The 13018-nt window shown below is 40.8% G+C and overlaps 1 protein-coding gene across 1 annotated transcript in view; it reads right to left on the bottom strand.

Annotated features, from left to right (window-relative positions):
• Positions 1–13018, bottom strand: part of LOC308461293 (uncharacterized protein) — a 392813-nt gene that overhangs the window by 183797 nt on the left and 195998 nt on the right. The gene's annotated exons all lie outside the window — the stretch shown is intronic.

Genomic DNA, 13018 nt, shown 5'->3' with positions numbered 1-13018 from the left:
CGTTAATCTAGAGTTAGATAATTTATGTTAAAAAGCACAGATCCCAATACTCATCCTTGGGGGACACCATTTTTTTACATCTGTCCATTTGGTGAACTCTCAATTTATTCCTACTATTTGCTCGCTGTAACTTAAGCAATTTGTAATCCACAAGAGGACCATTCTTCTTATTCCTTGAAGTGTCCTTGACTTCTTTACACAACAGTTAATTCAGAGAACTGCCCATATTCATAAGATAATATAAAATTAGCCTGCTGGGCCAGGCCAATGGCCCTTCTAGTCCAGCATCCTGTTCCCACAGTGGCCTACCAGATGCCTGAAGGAAACTCACAACTGGGACTCAAGTACAAGAGCAGGCCCCAGCCCAGCCCACATGCTGCATGGTTTCAAGCAACAGAAGGCAGTGATAGCCAGTAACTTGAATGGCTCTAAAAGTGGATTAAACAACTTCATGGAGAATTAGGTGATCAAAATGGCCACTCGTCATGTCTGTACACAGCCTCCAAGGTTGGAGGCAGTAAGGCTTCTCCAAACCAATTGCTGAAAAATGCAGGATGGTTGAAAGCTCTGGATAAGAGGAGACTGAGAGGAGATATGATAGCCATCCTTCAATATCTAAAGAGCTGTCACACAGAAGATCGAACAAGCTTGTTTTCTCCTACTCTGGAGGGTAGGACAAAAATCAATGGCTTCAAGTTAAAAGAAAGGAGATTGCAACTAAGCATTACAAAGAACTTTCTGATGGTAAGAGATGTTTGACAGTGGGACAGACTGTGGTAACTGTGAATGTGCTGCTCAAGAAAGCCACATTGAACCCAACTTTCTGTAAAATCTATCAGCCAGTCACCAATACACTATTCCTAGTTGTGATGCATTTCATTGCCCCCTAAGCTTGGTGCCCATTGTGGTGGATCCAGTAGTACTAACCTAAATCCACCTCTGAAGTCACACTCCAATAGCAATGGATCTCTTTGAACAGCAAAATCAGAGATACAGCTGAAATTACTATTAAAGAACATTTTTAAATCAATCAATATAAAAAAGTAAATGTCATTTAAAATGTGACCCATATAATTGAATGGATATGAGCATTATGCAGTATAGAAAGAAATAGAAAGAAATGAACTCGAAGAGAAGATACAAAAAATAATAATACAGCTGGATTGGAAAGTATGGAAAGACTGAGAGGAGGGAGAAAAAGGTAAGTGATAAATTACCTGAAATAATAGGATAGCTCAGTCAGGTAGAGCATGAGACTCTTTATCTCAGGGTCAGGGGTTTGAGCCTCATGTTGGGCAAAGGATTCCTACATTGCAGGAGTTCCACGTGGTCCCTTCCAGCTCTAAAATACTATGATTCTATGATGTGACAAAGTGACATGTGAAATATAGAATCAGCATGATGAGGAGAAATGAGAAACAACAACATGCCAAACCAAGTCAAACCAAAATAATAAGCAAATATAAAGTGTAATACATAGAAGAAAGACTATATACATCTAGGGAGTCCTAGGCTCATTGCCTGTAACTGATTACCACTTCTTCAATGTTAGTTTCGAGTAGGGAAATCTTTGAATTCTTGGTTCACTTTGATTGATAAATAAATAAGACAAAAATATCAAAAGTAAATATTAGCCTAAGACAAGAAATAGTGCTTAAGCATGTTTTGTTACAAGGTTCAGATCTTAACAGTTGAGTAGCAAAGCATTCATAAGTCCAAAATTTGATCAGTGATATTCAAGCTGAATAGCAAGCAAGTATAAGGCAAATTGTTTTTGATGGTAGGAAGCTGTTTTGATTAGAACATACTAGGCTTTTATACAGTTTCCTCAGGTTATAGCATTATATCATTCTGTTCTTCATGGCTTCCTAAGAATTAAATTTGTACAAGTTACTCAAAGGTAATTATGAATTATATCTTAAGGGCATGTTTCTCTTAGATGTAAAAAGAAAGTTAGCATGAAGGTGTCAGAGAAGGTAAAAGTACAAAGGAAGTACAGAATGTTGGCGGTTTTGATTTCAGCAATCCTGTTTTTCTTGTGTTTTCCCTCTGAAGTTAGCTTATTGTGGTTTCTTATTAAGCTGGTTGTGAAAAGGATATCATCCCTTTAAGTAGCTGTTAGCTCTGTATGTAGGCAGAACATCCCATTGATAAGCTTAAAAGAGATTCTGGTTGATGGGGTGTGGGTCTTCTGCAATGCAATTGCCATGTCTAAATAAACATAGCCTTGGATAGACTTTACTCGAACCAGAGGATGAAGACTTGTGTTTCTTCCACCAAAGCAGTATGTGCATCTGAAAATCTGCATCAAGGAGTGTATACTAAAGGGAAACTGACCCTCAGATAAACATATATCATACCCTTTCATTCAATGGGGAAAGGAACAATATGGTGGCAATAAAATTAAATCACAGGTGGAAAGATAGAATTGTGTGTGAAAAATGATGATGATGATGGTGATGATAACAATAACGTTAATTTAATTCAGAATTTTTATTGCAATTTGAGATTCTAACAGAAAATTCATGGTAGATCTGGGGAATTTGTTATTTATGGTAATAACTATGTGAAAATTTGAATTTGTCCTTGGAAATACAGTATTATCATACATGAAGAAACACAAAACGTCAGCATGCATGTAAATCAACTTTCCCCCCATATTTCTTCTAAACACAAATACAAGTTAGCATCACTGTTCATGCCCCCAACAACAGTTCTTACTTTATGTTTATGAAACTAGCACTTCAATATACCTAGTACTGGATTTTTTCAAATTGGAGGAAATGGCTCGTTGCTGTATTATTTTAACATATTGGCCAGTAAATTTTTCATGACCATAGATAATTGATATTGCTCTTATTGGCCTTTTAATGCTTCATCACTTTTCCACCTCCTGCTGTATAGCCTAGAGGAGAACTCCCTCAAAAATGCTGACTTAGCATTTTGCACAAATTACAGACAATCGTTTGCAACAGACAATGGCTAATGAATTGAGTCAGATTCATAACCAATGGCAATTAACCACTATTTTAAACTGTAATTTACAGTTTGTACACAACAAGATGTGTAAATCTGTTGCATTTTCATCATGATATTTTTTACAAAAGCAGTCAATGGAGAAGACTTGAAAAGTTGAAGAAGTTAGTACATATATTTGGTTTGAAAAAATGGCCCCATTTAGTATCATTTTATGCAATTAATTCCCTAGATATTCCTCCTTATTAGCTGCTCCTTTGTGTTCAAGGAAGGCCTCAAGATAATTATGTAGCATTTGGGGGCAAAGATGCAACCTAGTAACCCAGCACTAGAGGACAAAATGGAGAAGATCTCCACAGCCACCATGTATTTTCCTTTTGTGCTTAAATAAGAAGGAACAAAAGACAACCAAACACTGCAAAAGACCAACATGCTGAAAGTGATGAACTTGGCTTCATTGAAACTATCTGGCAACTTTCTGGCCTGAAAAGCCACAATGAAGCTGACAGTGGCCAGAAATCCTAAGTACCCCAGAACACAATAAAACAAAGTCACAGACCCTTCATTGCATCCAGTATGATTTCTGCAGTCAGAGAATGCATATCCAAATGTGGAAATGGAGGAGCAGTACATAACCAAACAGCACATATAATGGCTTGAATAGTGGAGCAGCCAAGAAGAACAGAACTGGCCAATCTTTTCCCCACCCATTTTCTCATCCTGGATCCTGGCTTGGTGGCCATGAAAGCCAAAACCACAGTAATGGTTTTTGCTAAAATGCAGGAGACAGCCACTGAGAATATGATGCCAAACGCTGTTTGTCTTAAATAGCAGGTCACTATGTTAGGTCGGCCAATGAATAGCAAGGAGCACAGGAAGCAAAGCAGTAGAGAGATGAGAAGAGAGTAGGTGATCTTCCGATTGTTGGCTTTGACGATTGGGATGTCCTTGTTCTTAATGAAAATCCCCAGCACTGCAGCTGTGATTAGAGAAGAAAACAAAATAAAGAAGGCTAAAGTAGTCCCCAAGAGCTCCGTGAAAGAGAGAAAGTTAAGGGTCTTAGGAAGGCAGTTATCTTTGTTCTGGTTTGAGAATTGACCTTCTGTGCATTGGAAACAGTTGTCCATATCTGAAAATGGACAAAGTTTGTATCAATCGCTCAATAATCAAAGATGACAAACTCAGCATAGAACTCTCTGATTAAATAAGAGTAAATGGGAATACTTTCTGAAAGTTTCTTCCTCTACATTGGTGCCATTGCTCTTTTGGTCTCAGAACATCCAGCTGGGATTAAGAAAGCTAGATCATTTCAGCATTCATCTTTCACACATTCATACACGCACGCACACACTATCAGAGTAGACCTTTCTTGTTTATTTACACTTATATAAAAATATTTTGATATTTCTTAGGTAAAACAATAACAAGACTCTGCAACCATACATGTGGGAGGTGTATACATTGAGAAATCAATGTATAACTACACTGGTGGTGTCAATCACTATGGATGAAGCACAAATCTCTGTCTTCCAGAGATTTCAACTACACCCATGATATGAATGTTCTGTATCAAGATGTACATCAAAAACACACACATCATTCGACTTGAAATAAGAGATGGAAATCCCTTCTAGAAAAGCATGGCAATGGTGATGAAATCTTGCAGTATACCAAACACATTATCTGGACTTGATATAAAATGTTATGGATCTATGTCAGAACTAGACAATTGTCATTCACATTCTGTTTTAGGGAACTATATTGACAGCAGAAAAAGGGGATTCAATGTGCAATCCATCATTTAGGTCACTATGTCTTCTACCATTCTGGTCTGAAATCTTTCCATCTGGACATGGAGTGCAATCATAGCAACAAAATGGCTCCCCCTCCTTCTTTTTTCTGCTGTAGCCTGGATGACAGTGATCATTACATCTGGCAAGTGGCAGCACCTATCCATTAAAAATGAAGAGAAATAAATTGATGTACCATTACAAACAGACACACACACACACACACACACACACTGCTGCTGTTGAGAACATTGAGTCCCATGGTAAATGAGATTTAAGTGATTCAAAAGCATCAAATCCCACAAGAATTTTGTACATTAATGCTAGATAGATAGAAAGGGAAAAGGGGGGAAATTGATTTTGAATGTGTGGCTTTCAGACAAATTGATTCAAGCTCATCATCGGCCAGTTGCTGATTTCTTCACAAGCTGTTTCTTCTACCTTTCAGTAAGATTAGAAATGAGAATGCAGGACCAGTGAAAAGAACAGAGCAAGGATACAGGACACTAGAAACAACCAGCTTACATTTTTGATATCAAATTCTGTTCTTAATTCTGTTTGGCTGTGTCTAAGAAAACTCTTAACATAGAACTAAGAATGGCCAGGATATCGCACCAGGACTTTATTATACAAGAAAAATCTGCTCACTAGGAAAATGACGCTTGGAAGTTGATGCCTTGTTCATTTTTTTCATTTTGTCAAGATAATACAGTAGGGCAGCAGTTTTACATTTACCTTCTCCTGCACTGACTTACATTTATTTATTACAATGTTTTAAAATTTGGATTGGCCTTTATACTTTTTAAATAATGAGGTGTTAATATATATGGGCAGTATATAACTGAATTAATGAGAGAGAAAATAATCACTTAGTCAACCACTCTGCTCTATGATTTAGTCCCCCTTATATGTTACTGAGAATAATAATAGAACAGGGTGTGAAGAATTATCAAGGCTCATTGTTGGAACTCTTCCCATTTAGCACTTGCTCTTATATTTTCCATGTACATATAAATAAGTAGACAGAAGGTTTGACTCCTCTACTGAATGGAATCACCTGGCCTGGTTCTTTATTGTGCCTGTTACTAATTTAAGTTTTATCTTATTTCTATATTTGGATCCCACCTGGTTAAATATTCTGTGCCATGTGATAGCCTTTTCATTCACTGTGAATTTCTGATCCGGTAAAGCCTGTGGACCCATCCCTCCTACTTTCACTCGTAAAAATGATTTGTTTGGGAAAAGTACCCAGTTTACAATATCAAATCCAGATACTAATTCACCATTCTCATCAAATGACACTCTGTCACCAGCACTGTTGTTAAAGGAGATACTTCGCAAGAAAGAGTGAAGCTGGAATGAAAAAAAGTGCAAGCCAAAAATTTTAAAAAGAGGGACTTTTGGCGAGGCAAGATAGTGAGTGCCATAGCCGCACTGAACTCCTAAGGACCACCAGAACCAACCAAGCTGCTTGTCTGGTCCCCACACCACCTTCACCATCACAGCAATGAAAAGGGAGCCCAGGGAGCCCAAAATGACAAGTGAAGAGGCAGCGCAGAGCCTCACACACCCATACCCCGACAATCTTGATCCCACCGGGACCAAGAGAGCCCCAATGAAATTTCTAGACTGGAGGCCTCCAACTTACTGCTGCTGCCATCACCACCACCACCACTGCCAAGTGAGAATGGCAGGAGGGGACCGAGAAAGTCAAGGTAGCTGTGAGGGAATGTGCAGCCTAGCCCAGGCCTGACACCAAGCCAATATCCTTGGTAACTGGCGCAAAAGAGCAGACTGGGGCCCAGTGAGGAACCACATTCTGGGGACCACACTGGGGAAAGACAAATGCCACATGGGCCCTCCCCTGTCAGCGGAGATGTGCAGACAGGGACAACCCCCCCGCCCCCCACATATTTTATTTTAATTTTTAATTTTCATTTCATTTATTATCAATATTTTCAAAACCCTTTGAAGAATTGTAATGGTGGTGCCCATGTAGGAGACCTGTTATATACACAAGCCCCTGTTTATTTAATTAATCTCATTAAAGAATGTATATGATTACAACACAATAAAAAAAAACTATGGGAAGATGGCATAGGCTATGAAATTAATGCCACTCGGTAGACTAGAATGTGGTCTAAACCTCCCTTATCAGTGAAAAGAAAAGAACTCACTATGAAACTCACTTACAGATGGTAGCGAACACCACAGAAACTGGCCCTGATACACCCAGGAACCTCACAAAAAAGCTGAAGAGGCTAAACTTCCACAGGCATACACCTCCACATGTGGTGGGAATGCCCCCAAACCCAACTTCTGGACAACAGTCGTACAAGAAATACCATATTATTCGCTCCATAAGATGCACCTGAACATAAAACACACCTAGTTTTTAGAGGAGGAAAGCGGAAAAGCCCCAGTTTTTTGAGGATCAGATCAAAGCTGTTGAGCTTACTTTGCAAAGGGAAAAAAATCCTGTTTTTATAGGGTTAAACTCACAGTTTTACAGCTTCTTTAGGAAAGGAAAAGGAGTTGTTTCTACAGTTTCCAGACATATAATCTAATCAGCCAATCACATGTCGCTGGGGAAACAAACAGCCTCGGTCTGCAGAACATTCAACAATGGAGGCCTGGGCAAGGAGGCGGGACCAGAAAGGGAGCCAGGGATCGACCACACATTTGCTCCATAAGACGCACAGATATTTCCCCTTACTTTTTAGGAGCAAAAAAGTGTGTTTTATGGAGCGAAAAATACGGTAAGCAAAATGACTAAACAGGTACCAGAAGCAGTGGCGTAGCGTGGGTTGTCAGCACCCGGGGCAAGGCAAGTAATTTGCGCCCCCTAACCCATGGATTTGCGCCCCCTAACCTGTGGATTTGCGCCCCCTAACCCATGGATTTGCCCTAACCCCAGATGTTGCGCCCGGTGTGGCCGGCCCCCCCTGCACCCCCCATGCTACGCCACTGGGTTGGCCAGTTGGTGTTAAAAAAGATAGAACTTTTTTTATGTATGCTACAACAGCAGCAAGAATACTCATTGCAAAGTATTGGAAGACGCAAGATTTACCCACTCTGGAAGAATGGCAGATGAAGTTGATTGACTGCATGGGATTGGCAGAAATGACTGGCAGAATCCGCAACCAGGGAGAAGAGTCGGCAGAAGAAGATTGGAAGAAATTTAAGGACTATTTACAGAAATACTGCAATATTAAGGAATGTTGAATGATGTTGGATTGAAATTACGTTAAGTGGTTTCTAGCTGTAATGGTATAAAAGGTTATGAAAAAATGGTTTTTTAAAGTAAAAGTTTAAGTTTCAAGAACTTGGATAGAAAATAAGGTGTTATTTAGCGGTAATGCTATGAGATAAGGATTTGCTGAACAAATAATTTGAACTAGAAAACAAGAAGGGGAGGTATGAGGAGGTCAGGGAAATATGTTATTGAAAAATAAGTTGTGAATTTTATGTGTTTTTAATATATATTTTTTCTATTTTTTGCATTTTTCTCTTTGTATAAAATTGAAAACTTTAATAAATATCTTATTTTAAAAAAAGGAATTTATTAAATTTATTATTTGTGGAGCCCCCGCGGGCCGAGGCAGCCAAAGCCCCCTCCCCTTGGGCGCCCGACGGAGGAAGGAACCACGGCCCGCCGGGCGGCCAGCGGCCTCTCTCCCGGTGCTGGGGGCGCACGGCGGCGGCGGCAGCGGCAGCGGCGGCTCCTCCTCCTCCTCCTCCTCCTCCTCCTCCTCCTCGGGACTCGCTTCTCCGGAGGCTGCCCCAAGGTGAGCCCAAGCCTTTCTCCCTGCTCCGCGTCTGGCTGCCTTGCTCTGCCGCGGGGGCGACAGGGTGTGTGTGTGTTGTGCGTTGCGTTCTGCCTCCCGGGGCGGGAGGGAGCATCCCGGAGCCGCCTCCCCCTCCTCCTCCTGCGCGGGGCATGTGCCAGAGGAGGCTCCCCGGGAAATGGCCCTGGGCGCTGGGGGGTCTGGGCGGCATCCGCGGCGGCGGCGCTGAGCGAGGCGAGGAGGAGAAGCTGCCGGCGGGCGAGGGATGCGCGGGCTGAGCGAGGGGCGTTCCCCTTCCCTCTGGACTCGCGCCCCCCCCAGAAGTTGCGCCCGGTGCGGCCGGCACCCCTGGCACCCCCCACGCTACGCCACTGACCAGAAGTTACCCCAGAACGGGCCCTACTGAACATCTTCCAAAATAACAATTCCCACCAGTGCACCAATAGGACCAATGGGGAGGTGTTATTGGGGTGCTATTTTTATTTTGATTAAATATATTGTGGCTTTTATGTTGATCTTTTCTGTGAACCTCGGGGTATAGGGAAGTATATATGCCTTCCTTGTCTTCTGATGTAAATGGAGAGGAAATAGTGAGATAACTGTTTCTTTTTGCAAAATTCTTCAATTTGTGCATATAATTGGCACTTGTAGAATTAATCACATCCAGCATATTTAAGCAGTAAAATATTATACTTAACAACACCAAACCATTATATGTAAAGTCATAAAAATAACAAAAAAAGAAAAGAAAGAAAGATACTTGTGTGGGACCATTACAAAAACAAAAACCAATGCTCCAGATCCATAGTAGGCTAATACTTTCTTAGGCGATCATGTTTTGCAACATTTTAGTTGGCCTAATGAATATGTTGCCCTAATATGGATTATATAATATAATAATTATGTGTCTCTATAATAGGGTAGAGACACCCTATTATAGGAACAATAGGGTTGTTTGTTCCAAATAAATAAACCAGCAGTTTTTTCCTGTTCTTTTTTAACTCTGGAATTCAATCCACCTTTTGTATTATTAATAAAAAATTACAAGGAGAAAAGAAGTCACGTGAGTGGGCAAAGTATTCAAGGAACACAGGACATTGTTAGCAGATATGTGCATACAGCTTTCAAAGAAATTAACTTTGGATGAGAAACACTACCTGCCAAGGTTGTACTTTTACTGGACTCACTCTACCTCTGTTTGGCATGGCTCTGTGTTTCTGCCTGGCTGAGTACATCTTATGTAAACTATGTCCTATGGCATGAACTGCATTGTAGATGGTGTAGCTTTGGCCGGTCATACTCATCTCAAAGAGTGTCCCAGGGAGGCTCTCCAAATTCTCTTCACCACTACAGGCATTATTATTATTTTCCATGCCATCCATAGAATCGGAATATAAGCAGTTGAATGCCTTCTCCCAGAAGAGCAAAATAAACCCATCTTCATTTTTTGATTTAGGACGAACAGTCTGCAGGAATTTTCTGAACCCCCTCACTTCATTTAAGTGTATTGCAAAAGTGAAGGCACCATCAAAGACTTGCATATCCATATCCGTCTGTGTTGTGTCTGCTGAGAAATCCCATTGGGCTGTCATGATCCATACTTTCCCTACAGCTAATGGTAGGCTATCCTCCAGTGCTGCATATGCATATATTTTAAATAACAAAAAAGAGATAGTAATAGTTTCTGCATTTACAACCAACACTTGAACACTGGCATTCGATAGATAAATAGCTTCGTCCAAGATGGAATCAAAGGAAGTAAGTGTATCTGCCACTTGAGAGGTGGGTGGAATTTTCCCCTTGAGGGCTATACAGATTCCATGGTTCAAAAGCATTGGAATCAAGGTCTGGAAAAACTTGTCTCCATTATCATCATCCATTGTGAGGATCCCAACCCATGTCCATTGAAAATGCAGAAGAAGCTGAGCTATCCCTTCATACTGATATTCTTCATTGGGCACCATCCGGTAGAATGAAGGGAGATGGGTTTTAACATCAGTCACTGGAGCAATTACACAATAGGCAATCTAAGTAAAAAAATATGTAAATTTCAGTAAAATGTCAGGAAAGTCTTTTTTTTTCAGGAGATCATTGGGTGAGGGGGGGTGACATAAGATACTCCTGAAAAGTCATAATGGAGAAAACAAATGTCTTCAGACCATATAGCAGGGACTTGCCACTGACCATCATTTCATACGATATGATATTCTTTGTCATTGTCCCATACAGAACAACAAAATTGAAAAAATCTACATCAGACATTCAAAAACCAACAAGCCTGCTATCCCAGCTATCCCAGCTGGGTTAGCCCCCTAAAAACTCTGATACCCCAGAATTAAATACAATGTACTCCCATAGAGACTACCTTACACTGTGTTTAAAACCAAAATTACATTTGAATAGAAACTGTTTCTCAGGTGGCTAATCCTAGTCTTTATAACCCTGTACCTTCTTCCAGAAGGCAAAAGCTGAAAGAGATCATTTCCAGGGTGCGCACTATCCTGCACTATCTCTGCAGCTTTCTTATGACACCTGGAAGCATAGATTTGATCCAAGGTAGGGAGAGTGCACCCAATTATTCTCTCCACAGTCTTTACAACCCTTACAAAGTGGTCAAATTGTTTCCACTTTCTACTTTTTGTTGTTGTTGTTAACTTTAAAAAAGTTCAAGCTTTGTTACTCAGCTTTCCCCTGCCCACATATCCTGGAATGACTTGAGAGAAACATCATCTCATATTATGTTGCACTCCTCTCAAGGCATTCTTGGAAGTGTTGCTGTCCAGCAATGGTGTACAGCTTCCCACCAAATGCTATAAACCTAAAGGTCCCCTCTTCAGATAACATGAGGGATGCTCTTTCCTTTCAGTGTTCTCCAATGACTGAATGCTTTTGTGGGAATCTAGCGAATGAAAGTGGGCTAAGGGGTAGAGGGGGTAGATCGAACTTTTGAGTGAGGAGGGAACCATTTGTCTAGTGTGTTATACCTGTTCCCATTTACATGTTCTAATTGTGCATTTCCACATTGCATAGGAATGTTGTATGCACTTTATAAACAATCCCTGCCCAATTTTGGTTGGCTACACTTTGGCACCTTTTTTTATTTATTTCACAAAATTTATACGTTGCTTGGCTTTTTTAAAAAAAAAAAATCCTCAAATGACCATTTACAAGCCTACTTTAAAATATGTAAAAGTTAAAATACTAGAACACATTAAAATTTCCTCAACTTTCTAAGCATCTAGGTAGGCTTGCCTAAACAAGAAAGTTTTTGCTGTTGTTTAGTCGTGTCCGACTCTTTGAGACCCTATGGACCAGAGCACACCAGGCACTCCTGTTTTCCAGGAGTTAACAGGTGCCAAAAAGAATAGAAAGGGTGTCCCTATGTGTAGGTGTTGTCACACTAAATAGTTAAGTTCTTACAAATGCAGCATGGGTATTATGTGGCACTTGTAGTAGTGTTAATTCTGTCGTTCAAAGCACTCGAGTAGGCATACATGGAGTAAGGCATTTATGGTTTTTTTCATGACCAAGTTGTGATTTACTGCTTGTACCATTTGTGTTTCGAGGCCCTAAGACCCACCCCCAAAATAAATACACACAGACACTTATATTAGTTTAAGTTTTTGGGCAAAATTTTGGCCACAACATTATTGAAATACAATCACATGAGTGGTATTGGCTCATGCATTGACTCCCCACTATAACTGACTCCACCTCTCAGGGTGATCGTCCAATGGGGTAAACCAAACGATCCAACTGAGCCAATGCCTAACCGCCACCTTACAAGTTGTGACGATTTCCCAAATAGCTAAAGCCAATCTGCCAAATGGAAAAATTCCTACCCAACCCCTGTTCCTAAACAGGCGACCCAAACCAAAGCATGGCCAAGCGACTCTACCTAAACTAGGGAGGGTGGGCAGGTGTTCAACAATGCGAAGTAAGTGCCCCTCCTTGCGTCACACTGCCATTTTTAAAGCCCCTGGGATCACGCCACTCACTGGCTCTTGGCTAAAATTGCCTGGTGTGATCCCAGGGGGATGGCCAGGACCTCTTACTCCCCCCCCCATTTTAACCCCTATCAGGGTCCCGCGCGCAACCATAACCCTCTGTTATGAGGATCCCATTTCTTTGGTTGCTAGTATTTTATTGTATATTTTATTTAAATGAACAAGGAAGACTTCATTAATTAGATCATTTAGTCAGTTGCTAGGTTTCTTATTCTATCTTTGACTACCCATTCTATGCCAGAGACACTGGAATGAGGTGTCACAATTGCCAGTGGGAGATGCTCTGACCCAGCTGCAAGACATACCCTTGAGTGGTGGCAATTCCATTTGTAGTTGTTTTGGGGAGGGAGGGAGGGTTACCCTTGTGCCTTCCCATAAAGAATGGGATTAATTGTTCACTTCTCCTCTTGCATGAATAGGGGGCCAATTACACAGTTGTGTTAAATAAAAATTCATT

The sequence above is a fragment of the Podarcis pityusensis genome, assembly GCF_964106645.2.
Source record: "Podarcis pityusensis genome assembly, chromosome: 13".
Lineage (NCBI taxonomy): Eukaryota > Metazoa > Chordata > Lepidosauria > Squamata > Lacertidae > Podarcis > Podarcis pityusensis.
Note: the sequence above shows the minus strand (reverse complement) of the source record. Positions and strands in the feature narration are given on the sequence as shown.